The sequence below is a fragment of the Podarcis liolepis genome, assembly GCF_965112155.1.
Source record: "Podarcis liolepis genome assembly, chromosome: Z".
In the NCBI taxonomy this organism is placed as follows: Eukaryota; Metazoa; Chordata; class Lepidosauria; order Squamata; family Lacertidae; genus Podarcis; species Podarcis liolepis.
Window position 1 is genome coordinate 8,462,992 of NC_139570.1, and position 12,932 is coordinate 8,475,923.

The 12,932-nt window shown below is 41.5% G+C and overlaps 2 long non-coding RNA genes across 2 annotated transcripts in view; one reads left to right on the forward strand and one right to left on the reverse strand.

The window, feature by feature from the left end:
- LOC310698878 overlaps nucleotides 1–12,932 on the forward strand; it is a 142,162-nt gene that overhangs the window by 72,057 nt on the left and 57,173 nt on the right. The gene's annotated exons all lie outside the window — the stretch shown is intronic.
- The window catches only part of LOC310698902, a 40,252-nt gene continuing 27,684 nt past the window's right edge, over nucleotides 365–12,932 (reverse strand). The window contains exons 2-3 of the long non-coding RNA XR_014521804.1: nucleotides 2,119–2,204; nucleotides 365–846 (exon numbers count right to left, since the gene is read on the reverse strand). This is a non-coding gene — a long non-coding RNA (uncharacterized lncRNA). The remainder of the gene's footprint in view (nucleotides 847–2,118; nucleotides 2,205–12,932) is intronic.

Consider the following 12,932-nt stretch of genomic DNA (forward strand, 5'->3'; position numbering starts at 1 on the left):
TATTAAACATGGTAGGTCCGATCTGAACTGGCAGCGCGTGTAAATTTTTAGCTCTTTAGTGGAGGAGAAAGCCTTAGCTGCACTCAGTTTTCATCTTACAGATAGATTTCTTTAAAAAGGAAGACATTGTTATATGACTATTGATTTCTCAGCGTTCTTCATAGTTGCACCAGTGACGTGTGTTGTTCCGGCTTTTATGAGAATGTCTTTAATGGACATGCAGAAATGCAGTTACCAGCATCTGTGGCCGAATCTCTCCCCCCGCCCTCTTAGTTTCTTTTTTTATTTTAATTGAATAACTTCCAGGCTTTGCATGTTAGATCCTGTTTCATCCCTCCTTCAGATAAAAAAGCTACGTGAGCTGACAATCGCAGGAGTGCATCTGTTGTTTCAATGGTGGCTGGCTTGATGAGTGAAAAATAGATGCCTGCCATGTGACAAGCTTTCAAATATAAACCGTGTTAGCATTTGCTCTTGAGAATGGAAAGAAGTGGTAAGAACGGCATAAAGGATGATACAAAGAGCAGGAGTTTAGCTACAGCTTCAGAGTTGAAGGGAAACTGCTAAGCCAGGTAATAGGATCTTAGTGCTGGAGATTGATGGGTCATATTGTGTCAGAAATGAGGCATTAGTAAATCACACTGTGCAAGTTGGAGTTAACTCTTTATTAGCAAAAACACCATCTGTGAAGGCCTGGTGGTGTGTCCATGAATCAGTTGCTGAGATTAAAGGTCTCCACCTCCTCACAGTCATCTATCTCCTCCTCTCAGAGCTTCTTCCTCAAACAATTTGAGACTGTGTCTGCATGCATGCCTTTGCTCCTCCCATTTCATGCCTCTTCTGGATCTTGAAGACAAGGAGGGAGGGGAGTTTGTTGCAGCAGGAGAGGAAGACACTTTTGACTCATTACCAGCCTTCTCTGCCTCTTGGCCTCCCTCCTCCTACTCGCCTGCTTCAGCCTTTGATTCTGGACGTCTCTCTGCCACAGGCTCACCCAGCTTACTAAGCCCCGTTACCTCTTCAGCTTCCAATACTTCCTCTTCCCAATCTTCTCCCCCTTCTCCCTCTGACCACTCATTTTCGCCCCACCACCCTCCCCGGGCTCTGAGCCTTCTTCCCTTGGGGGCTCCCCTGCTGGTTCCTCTCCCCATCCCTCTGCATTCAACCAGTCTATGACATATTGTCAGAGATTCGAGAGTTTGAACAAGGGCTCTAATGACCTTGTGGCTGGGATGTGGCCTGGTGAGCTACATGGGATAGCCTGTGCCCAACCTTAAGAACTCTGCTCAGGCACAGCAAATAACAGTGGTGTACAATAGCAATTCATTTGATTAAAGGGAAGCCTTGTCTCAAGATGCCCTTAAAACAGAGTGAAACCAGTGGTACCAGACCTAGAAGGGAACTGGGGCTGCAGAATGGCTCTGTGCCATCATAGGAGCTGTTGGCAATGTGATGATGAAGCAACTGCAAGTCCTGGTTCTCCTAGTGGCACAAATGAGTGGCACAGAAAGCCAGCTTGGCAACCAGGACATCTGAAATTGCAGGAGCCACTCTTTCCCACAGCACCCAGTTGCTCTAGAGGTGGGATAGAAAATACACCTTATCCACCTGAAATTTCAAATATGACTTGTCAGCGCCAAGTCAAGGGCCACCAGGGCTCTTCTAGTCTTCACAAGCTTTTGTGTGTGTAGGGGCTTAAACAGGTGGAGCAGGTAAAAGATGGTTGGGCAGGTAGGGCAACCAAAAATGTAGGGGTAAGCATCAGTAACCCATTCCACAAAGCCTTTGGCTCAAACCATGACATTTCATTTCAACTGAGGATGGGGATGATAATTAAGCATGTGTAGTTTCATCTGCCCACATTCATCCTTTGTTTGCCTTGGTTGTCTCTCTCCACATCCCTGCTAAACTTAAGTTGCAAACTTCTCAGAACAGGAATTGCATTCATTTATTTCATAAAATTTGTGTACTGCTTAGTTGCAAGAAAAAAACCTAAAAGTGGTGTCTGTATTCTGCTTTTCTTCTGAAAAGGTGGTATTCACTGATACTGTATAAATAATAACATTAATATAACACTTTTGAATATTGAAAACACATCAAGCAATGTCAGTGACTTACAGGGCTATTGGGGCTCATCAACCTGGAAATATAGTCCATCTAGGAGGAAGACTCTGACTCTAAACCTCCACTGCCTTGTGGGATATCTGTGGGAAAAGAAAAGGCTAAGTAGTCTCTACACACATCTGGAGTCCCTAAGAGGATTGGAAGGCGCCTTGTACGCCTCCTTCCAGCAATTCCTGCAGCCAAACTGGCACCAAACATATTGCTCTGCTTTTCTTTGGAGGCAAGACGGGGGTCTTGTCTCCTGGGCAGCCCAGGAAGTCCAGACACACTGCCCAGGCTTGCACCCCAGGGAGGTCACTTCAGTGCTGCTAACACAAAGGTTTGACTTTACCCCTGGAGGTGCACTCCATTGTCACTCAAGACAGACAAATGCCAAGAACAGGACCGTTCACTGCAGCCTCTAAACTAAGCTAGCACTGCCTCCTCCTGCTGCAGATGAAGGACTGAAGCTAGAGGAGTAGTGCTTTTTCTGATACAATCTAGTGATTTTGTGGCTGAGCTGAGATTTGAACTGCAGACTTCAGAGATCTTAGCAACTGCACTGTGCCTGTTGCAGTGAGTCATAGCCAGATACACTTAGCAGGTGTGTCTGTGTCTGTGCATGTGTAAGAGAGATGCCCATAATCCTGCACGAGAGAGGTTCCAAATCTACGCGTTCTTTGTTTGCTATTGCAAACCCACAGAAATATTAAAGAAAATTATAGGATAGATCTACCCAGCATTGTGGAGGGCGGTGTGATCTTAATCATCTCACACTTTTGGAACGTCCAGCACTTTATGTTTATTTTTACCGTGTAGCTGGCACCTGTGTTAGTCATAAAAAACAAAAAGAAGCAGGCTCTTTTTCAGACTTGAATCATCTGCTATTAATATTGCTATATGGAAGTTTGTCTGTCGGCACTATTGGTTGGGTTAAGCTGGGGAAAGGCACTAGGCCAAGGTTGTGTTGAATTTTTTTAAATGTATGCATAGCAGAAGCATGGATAATTCACATAGGTTTGGTTTACTTTGCCATTAGGTGGTACACATGTCTAGAGAACAGTGTTTGCAAGTGTCTGAAATGGCTTTCATAAATAGAAGATGTTTTGATTCCATCTAGAAACCCAGAGTGTCATCCCAGGCTGAAAACATTTAATAAAACCAATATGAACAGCCACACTGAACAAAATATGCTATTAGTCTAGCTCAGCAAATACTTTGGTGGTCAGAGTGAGGCTAGTTTAACTGTTCCTTGGACCCTTAGATGTATTAACACAACCCACCCAACAACTAAAGTTTGTGGTTTAGGTACAGCAGTGTAGATTGAGCATAAGCCTACCTCACACCCACGAATCAGTGGTTATTTCAAGGTGCTTATTAAGTGCAATACTGTATGCTGAAAGAAGTCTCTATGGAGTTGTGCCTGGGCAGTAGCCTGCTCACTAGCTGTCTTACTTATTTGCCCAAGTGTTAAGAAATGAACAGATGCTGAGTGGCTTGGTTCACACAAAATGCTACACCAAACTATGACTTTCTGTGAGCTCCCAAAAAGGAGATTACAGCTGCTTTGTTCCTTCCTTGTCATTCTGCTACTGTTCATAGTCATGGCTTGATTTAGTACGTTGTCTGAACCTGGTCTTGTGGTTCAGCTCTCTCAAGACTATACCTGAGCTGTAACTAAGGCTTGTGCTGTGGTGTATGGCTTGTGGTTTGTTCAGGAAAGCCAAACCACAAGTCTGGGTTCATATGTTTTCTCTCCTGCATAGAAAGAGGTATAGATTCACAACATACCCTCCAGTGCTTTGAATCTAAGCTGCTTCCTCCAACCCTCTCAGCTGCACAATCCCAGCTGATTGTCATCATTGTCAGCTGAATAGTGCCAGCAGGCACTGGCGGTCAGCTGATCACTGCTTGCAGAGAGCCCCATCAATCAGCTGATAGGGCCTCAAAGCACTGTGTGCCGAGACCACATAACACCAGTTCTGAAAGACGTACATTGGCTCCCAGTATGTTTCCGGGCACAATTCAAAGAGTTGATGTTGACCTTTAAAGCCCTAAACGGCCTCAGCCCAATATACCTGAAGGAGCGTCTCCACCCCCATCGTTCTGCCCAGACACTGAGGTCCAGTGCCAAGGGCCTTCTGGCAGTTCCCTCACCGTGAGAAACGAAGTTACAGGGAACCAGACAGAGGGCCTTCTCGGTAGTGACGCCCATCCTGTGGAACACCCTCCCACCAGATGTCAAGGAAATAAACAACTATCTGACTTTTAGAAGACATCTGAAGGCAGGCCTGTTTAGGGAAGCTTTTAACATTTGATGAATTATTGTATTTTAATATTCTGCTGGAAGCCTCCCAGAGTGGGTGGGGTAGTAGTAGTAGTAGTAGTAGTAATAATAATAATAATAATAATAATAATAATAATAATAATAATAATAATAATAATAATAAATTCCTGATTTGGCTGATTTGGCAGCACCTGCAGCCCCCTTTTTGGCCCAGCCACAACTTTCCCTACCTCGCATCTCATGTCATATAATAGTGGGTGCGGCTAGACCAAAATGGCCTGCTGAACCAAATGAGGGCAACTGGTGGGGTCTAATTATGCCCATGGACTTGAGGTTCCCAACCTCTGTGCTAAGCAAAATCATAGGTTAGGTCAGCACAGCAGCAGAATGACCAGCAGAATGGCCAGGGAGGAGCAAAGCAACTGTAATCACCTCTTCAGAAGCCTGCATGATCACAGAAGGCCATGGTTTGACTTAGTGTGACTTGTGAACCAGGTTGTTGTCTGTGCCAGATGCCAATGGCTTGGCCTGTTTTATAAATGGTGTGTCCTCATAGGTTCTACCAAAATTGCTGGTTCAGTACTTGTGATAAATTAGAAATACACAAAATGTCCCAAAGAAGCCAATAATGTTACTTTTTCCTACCCAATGTTCCCTGTTGTGCAGTATGCCAAATGGAATTATACCATAGTTCTTCCAGGCTACCCAATGTAAAGATCAGTACAGTAGCTGTAGGAAAGTATAGAATGACCATGTCTGAGTTTCTTCAAAAGCCTTGCATACTTATGTGCCTAGTTTTGTTTTTTTACTGTACCAAAAATCCAGATAGCAAAAATAAATATTTGGGCATATCATCCAGTCATAGATACTCTGCTGTTAGAGTTCCTGGTCCACCAGCTGAAAATATACTATGATGAGTTTTAACCTTTTGCTTACAGTAGTGACTATTTGATTTTATTTAACATACGTGGATTTACAGTCTCTAAAATGCAAAAATCAGATCAAAATCAAGCATTTGAATGTCCCATTGATTTCAGTAGAAGCTCACAGACTTCCATTGAAATCAGTGGGACTGAAAAATGCTTAACTGTGGATTATTGTGCCTCTGTTTCCTAGGTGGGAGGTAATGCACAGCTTGAAAGGAGTGTTTCCATTAATTTATTTTAAATGGGGTTTATGGAGCATCTAAATCAATGGAAGAAGCTTCCTCGTGTTACTACTCACATCTGAACAGAGTATCTTTTGCACATGTATGCACTTAGTGTTATTTACAAAAATCACCATGTGCGTATGAAATGTGACTTGGAATCACTATCTCACATTTACTGATTTATTGGCTTTAAATGCACAGACTTCAGCCATGGCACATCATGTTGGCAAAAGTGGCACTTTCTCAAAGCGGAAGAGAGAGAAGAACCAACAGAGGAAAAGTTAGATGCTCAGCAAGCTAATTCCATGAGTGTTCTGAACTGAATGGTGGTTCTCTGGGAGCAAAACAGCAGCTAGGCAAAGGAGAGGAAGAAACCAGTATTCATGTTTAATTTATTGTGCCGGAGCTACTGTCTGTAGACTTATGGTAGATGGAAGCAACTTAAAGTCACCAAAGCAGGCCATTAGATAAGGAATAATAATTCTACAAAAGCTGAAAGAGGTTGGAGTTTATATTTATTTATCTAGAAAATTTATTTATTGTTACTAACTTCCTTGTTGGTATTCAACATAACAGCACAAAAACGAGAAAGGAGAACTATGGGTGTGACCAGGATTTATGGGGGGGGGGCTTTATGTTACAGGGGGCAAAACCAAATTACCTGCGGAAATATTTGGTCAGGTAGTTAAGTATTTTTATTTATTTACTTGATTTATTTTTTTGGGGGGGGGGGAGGCAGCTGCCCTTCTGCCCCTCTCAGCTACACTTATGAGGAGAACGTCCCATGGGCTACATGCTTGCTAGCATTTCTTGTGGTTTCCCAGATTGTCCAGTGAGGTTTGTTTCTGCTGTGCCATTCTAGTGAATGCAGATGTATGGAGCATGTTGTGTCCTATATTGCTCAGTCTCAGGGGAATAAAACTCATTATCACATTTTTCCTTTACATACCTCACAGTGTATCGTGGCAGCAATGAGTTCACATGTAAAACAAAACAAAACTTTCACCTGGCATTTGCATGAGATTTAGAGAAAATAACACTTTGCAGGATGGAATCATACAACCATGTTCCTCACCATTATAAAACCTTTTCTTCTTTTTTTTGACATATAGAGGATGGCTTTATGAAAATGTCCAGTATGCAGTTTCCTTGTCACATAAGTGTTGGCAACGGGAGCTAAACACGTGGTAAAAAATGTTTTGTGAATCAGTTGGCAGCATTAGCTGCTATATTTGAACTGTAAAAAGTTAGTAGTTATTTGCCAGATAAACTTTTCCAAAGCATAGGACTATTCTTTATTAATGGTCAGCCCAGATGTTCTCTGTTCATATTTCCAATGCGTGCTTGTTCTTGTTATTAATGTGCTTCCATCAACATTCATGATTGCTGATTGTTCGCAGTTAATTATTGCGTCCATCTAATTATGTAACCGTAATTTCTGAAATAAGTATCTTTTTGTGTTACTATTAAAATGTATTTGGCTTTTCAAAAATACAAGAAGGTCACATTAACTTTGCGACCTTCTTGCTTAAATGCATTAACTGCAACCCATCTTGTTTTGATACTTTCCCTTTGTGATCCTCAGTCATAAACAGGCTGACTCACTTCTGCTTGACAGCATCCACCTACACAACCTGCTCTTCATAGATAAACACTATTAATCTGCTCTAATTCATGTAGTAACCATCCTGAAAGAACATTGAATATGGATCTGTTGTTAGCTTTCCAAAAATAGAAAGTACCCAAGTGTAGTAGTCATCCAGTGATGAAAAGACAGAATTGGTAGAACTGGAATCAAGAGCATTCAATTAGTATAGCCAGAAGATGTTCATCATCTAGCATTTTCAAGAGGTTCAGAAAATGGAAGGAACTGCTCTTAGTTGGCAGTACTACGTACAAGGAGATACAAATGATATATGAAGCCATGGGGAGTGAGGCTGAGCATCTGGATCTGTCTCAGCCCATGATAGATATAATAATTTTTTTTGGGGGGGGGAGTTATTGGTTTGTTTTTGGGTTAGTTTTATTATATGTTTTGTGTTCTCATTTTGTATTTTTATGTTGTGAACCACCCTGTGACCCTCAGGTGAAGGGCAGTATACAAATTTAATAAATAATGATGAAGACGATAAAATAAAAAAATTCCTTCCAGTAGCACCTTAAAGACCAACTAAGTTAGTTCTTGATATGAGCTTTCGTGTGCATGCACACAAAAGCTCATACCAAGAACTAACTTAGTTGGTCTTTAAGGTGCTACTGGAAGGAATTTTTTTATTTTGACTATGGCAGACCAACACGGCTACCTATCTGTAACTGAAGACGATAAAGGTAGGCCTTCCTTCACTGGCAGCTGGTATTTTGTGATAACTCTGCAAACGAAAACTAGTTGGGACTAGAGGGAGGAAATTCTTGGGGTGACCGTCCCACCCAGTTTTCTGGGTGATTTCTGAAGTGATTATGTTATATTGTCATGCACAAAGTGTGTCAGAAGCACAGTTCCTATGGGTAGAATCCTGAGTGAAGAAGCTACTACCCATACTGGTAAGTGTAGTAGCAGTAACTATAATATATTTGCCATGAACTGAATTTTTTGCTGGCTTGGGTTGCTATTCTCTATCTCATATGAGGACCTTTGCCCCTGAGCATTGCTGAGATTGCTTACTGGGAAGAAAAACAGCTTTCTAGACTTCATCAGACTTTTCCTGAAGAAAACATATTTTGTTTGTCAGACCAGCTATATAACCCAATCAGAGCAACACTTACTCTTTGGGGTTGTTCTAAACCAGTGGTTCCCAACAGACCTCCTGTTTTTCAAAAGCCCCCCCCCCCCCGGCCTTTTGAAAATGTTGATAACTCTATTGTAGTTTTTGTGAATTGTGCCACCAATTGGTCCCACCAATTGGGAACTACTGTTCTAGATAATGTGGGAAATTTAGTGGTAGATGCCCATTCTATTTCTTTGTGATATGTGGACTTTTAGAGGGCATTTTATTGGTGGAAAGTGTCGTTCACTGTCCTCTTCAGAAAATGTACACACAATAGCTACAAGTTTTTTTTAAAAATGCTACTGGAATGGTTACAAAAATGTATTAAATAATTAACTAAAATATGTTTATGCACATGCCAGCTCCGATTGTAGTCCTTGGTAGTCTTATAGCAAATGAAAAATTGTCTAGACAATGTGGCCTAAAGGAGGTAAGACACATCTATTGAGACACCAGCACATCTATAGTAGTGCTGGCATGGGGACATGCCAAAGAGAAGACAGATCTGGCCTCCAAGGAGCACTGGATTCCTTGAAGGCTGGATCTGCTGTCCCTGTGGATCCTGCCACCTGAGGCACTTGCCTCACCTTGCCTCATGGGTAGGATGGCCCTGAATATCCATATTCCCCCAATCAGAATATTTGTATGAATGATGTTGGAAGAAACAAGTCAAACAGAAGGGATGAAAAGACGGAGCTGTAGAGTTAGCTGTCAGATTTTAGTAAGTCATCAGCTCTGTATGCCTTCTTTGCAAGAATCTTTTAAGAACTCAAATGCAGCATTCTTTATCTTCTAACAAAAATATACAACTTGTCACTAAAAACCAACCGCCATACCAGAGGACAAACTCCTTAGTCCAAGTTGTGTCCCAAGTAAATTGGTGGCCATGCATAATAAAATCTAGAATTATTAAAAATACAGAAGAAAATCTTTGTTAAGAGAAGTCAGTCTGGGTTCTGCAAAGTCCTTCCCCACTAATCTTCTAGAATATTTTGATAGTTTCAATGGACTCTGTTGAAATGATCTGGTGGACCCTGTATACCTGAGCTTCCTGCTAAGATATAGGAAGTGCCCACCAGTGTGAGTCCTGATGCTCACCCCTCATCACTATCCCCCATATCACTAGCCATGTTTGGTTTTGCAGAAAAGGGAGGAAGCATAGAAAGATATCTTAAGATGCCTTGCTTATTCTTGGTTTATCCTGCCTTCCTTGCACAAAGCTTACATGGAAGCTCGACTATGTTCAGTCTTCACTGAGCATTCATTCTGATTTGTTTACAGGGCAGTTATACAACAATGAGCATTCATCCTGCACTCATCTTTATTTGCTTACAGGGTGTTTATATTTCTCCCTGTTAATCATTTGCTCACCCCACATCTTTTCAGTATATTTCACAATCACTTTCCTAACCACAAAGAGTCCAGGATTTTTGTAAAGTACATCTGTTCTACTAGGGCAAGAGAGCACTTTAATCTACCTTAGTTGTGCAAACCTGAAGTCCCTCCTACAGAATAGTAACAGCCTTGAGGCATCCTAGATACCTTGCCAATCATGTCCTTCATTACTGGAAATGTGTTTTCTGGAAATGTGGCTTGAATTTACAATGGGAACTATATATTCAAACATTTGTAAAGGCATTGAAAAAGAAGAAGTGAGAAATCATATTGGAGAACTGATGTGTGCACTCCTGAACAAAATGGAAAAGTTGTTAAAAAGACACAGAGTGCATTTTCGACTGAAACAGACCCCAAGCTTTGTTTGCTAAAATGTGTTTGTTAAGGCAGGACTCCAGTGGAACTCCAGTCCTTACACAAGACTAGTGCATGTATACTGCTGTGCAGCTGCATAACAAAGCGACTGAAGACTCATAACAATTGCATAGAGAGCAGTATGTGAGGAGGATTTAGTAGAGTTCATACTTTCATGTGGAATTCAAATCCAAGCAGAGGAAACACCCCCATTTCACTCACACGAGCACAGAACAGACATTCACTGCTGGCAATAATGTGGCTCCTTATTCATTTCTCATTCATTAGCTGTCATTTTGCTGTGCTCCCGTAACAAATGTCTAAATGGAAGCAGAGAAAAGAACTGCCACATAAGACAAACACTGCCTCTGTCACAAAAGTTCTCCTCGAAAAAAGAGACACAGACATTCCAGTTGGAGCAGTTGTGCAGAAAAAAGGGAGAGAGCCTCCATCCTCTGTATGTGTGTTTTCTCTCCAGCAAATAAATATCTAATTTAAAAGAGATTGCGGCAATCTGAAATTTAGCTAGGTTTCAGAGAATGGATTAAAAGGAAATCTCAGGTAGGGCATCTGCTTCTGGGCCTCTGGACTGGTTTTGTGGCTTCTGATTAATTTCACAGCTCTGAAACAGTTTGATTCTCTCTTTTAGTCTCTCGAGGCTGTAGAGAAGAATAAGCAACAGGGAAACTGGTTCTTGACAAAGTGCTATGAAATGAAATGTATTGTTTAGTTTCTTTTTTAAAAAAAAGAAAATACAAGTGCTACAGAATTCTGTGGTGACCAATGTAAGATTTTGAGTTGCTTAACTGCTGTGCCTTGGGCTGTCTGGCAAATATTACAATATATTAAGATAGGTGGTAATTTGGTGGATATTTAATTTATGACTCTTTTTCTTAATTAAAATAAGAAAAGACATTCATTGTTAATAAAAAAAGTCTGAAAGACATTGCATGCTGTTTATAACAATGAAACCAGACCAAAAACCATGCAGATTAAAAACCACATTTTGGATTTTATGTGAAAAGAGTTATAAAGCCTCCTATTTATCTGAATCAGTATTCAGATTTCTGAATGCGTACATACACCTTAACTCTCTCTTGTCAGATTTTTTCTTAGAACTGGATCTAAAATCCTGCTTCTTAGAATAAAATGCTGAAATGAATGCAGATTTTAATTGCCTTTTTGTATATGTGGTAGGCTTTTATTTACTCGTTTTCAGCAACACAGGGTAAATAAGCTGATCAGATCACAAGGACATTTTGAGAGGCGTCCCCAGAAGCATATAACTTCCTGCTTCTCTGTTTTTCCCTGAAATTTCAATTAGCTTTGGTTCTCCTTCCTACCTGTCCCCATGTGCCCTAAACGGCTGCGCAGTGTTGTTGTTGCACTGCTTACCAGCTGCTCTGTTCTGTTCAAGAAACAGCTTAATTTTAATGCCATGTGGAATGAGTCTTTCCTACATTTATGTAATGTGTTTTCAGGGCACAACTTCAGCACTGAAATGACAGGTCTTTGTACAGGGCATATCTCCATACTTAGGGCTCATCCACACTTCCTTTTGTGCTGCTTTTCTAGGCACAGGTTCACACTTTAAAGCTCTCTGTCTGAGCACTTCTTTTTTATTTTTGCCCCAACACTTTCTCTGAAAAAAACCCTCTCTTTACTGCTGAGAACAATTCCGCAGAAAACCTGAATTGCTATTTGTTCCAATTCAGCGCTAAAGAGTGGGTTTTTCTTGAAGAAAGCAGTGGAGCAAAAGAAGGGGGGAGTGCTCAAACATGGGCCAGGAATGTACAGACCTATGCCTAGTATGTGTGGGGCAAAAGGTAAGGGTGGATGAGCCATTAAACTAGGATAATGGTTGTTCTCTTGCCCCCAGGGAAGCCTAGGAACTGTAGTTCTGTGATGGGGCCTAGAAATCTCTGATAAACTACAACAGGCTCTCCAAGTGCCCCTATTTTCCAGGACAGTCCTGGATTTACAGAACCTGCCCCAGTTTCTGATTTGACCCCAGAATGTCCCACTTTTCCTTAGGACGTCCCTATTTTCACTGGAGAAATGTTGCCAGGTGTGGAGTTATGCAACCCCTGAGTCAAGGAGGTAAGTACAACCTTTAGAAGACATTTGAAGGCAGCCCTGTATAGGGAAGTTTTTAAAATGTTATATTATGTTTTTATATATGTTGAAAGCCACCCAAAGTGGGTGGGGCAACTGAGTCAGGTGGGCTGGGTATAAATAATAAAAAATGTTGTTGTTGTTATGGAATAGGACAGCCCTATTTTCATTGAGGAAATGTTGGAGAGTATGCTACAACTCCCAGCATTATGTGATTGAATAATTTGTATCAGTATATACAGTGGTACCTCGGGTTAAGTACTTAATTTGTTCCGGAGGTCCGTACTTAACCTGAAACTGTTCTTAGCCTGAAGCACCACTTTAGCTAATGGGGCCTCCTGCTGCCGCCACTCCGCCGGAACACAAAGCAAAGTTTCTTAACCCAAGGTACTATTTCTGGGTTAGTGGAGTCTGTAACCTGAAGCGTATGTAACCCGAGGTACCGCTGTATGGTGTAGATATTCTCATGTACCATAGTACATAGCACCTTCCTCTTTGCATTGCTACTCAGCAGCTAAAGTATATGCAAGAAGGCCATGCTGAGGGATGGAAATATTTCCACCTTGCTGCAGTTCTGTGATCCCTTTGAAATGCTGTCATAGGCAGGGTAGCTTATTGGTCAGACTGGACCTACGTAGCAGCTATAACAAGAAGATTTTACACTTGGCTGAACCACAATGTAAACTGAGTGGTACAAAGAGATCATCTAACATGATGATCAAGTCTCTAAAGAGAGATAATAGTTCCATGTCCGACATACTTC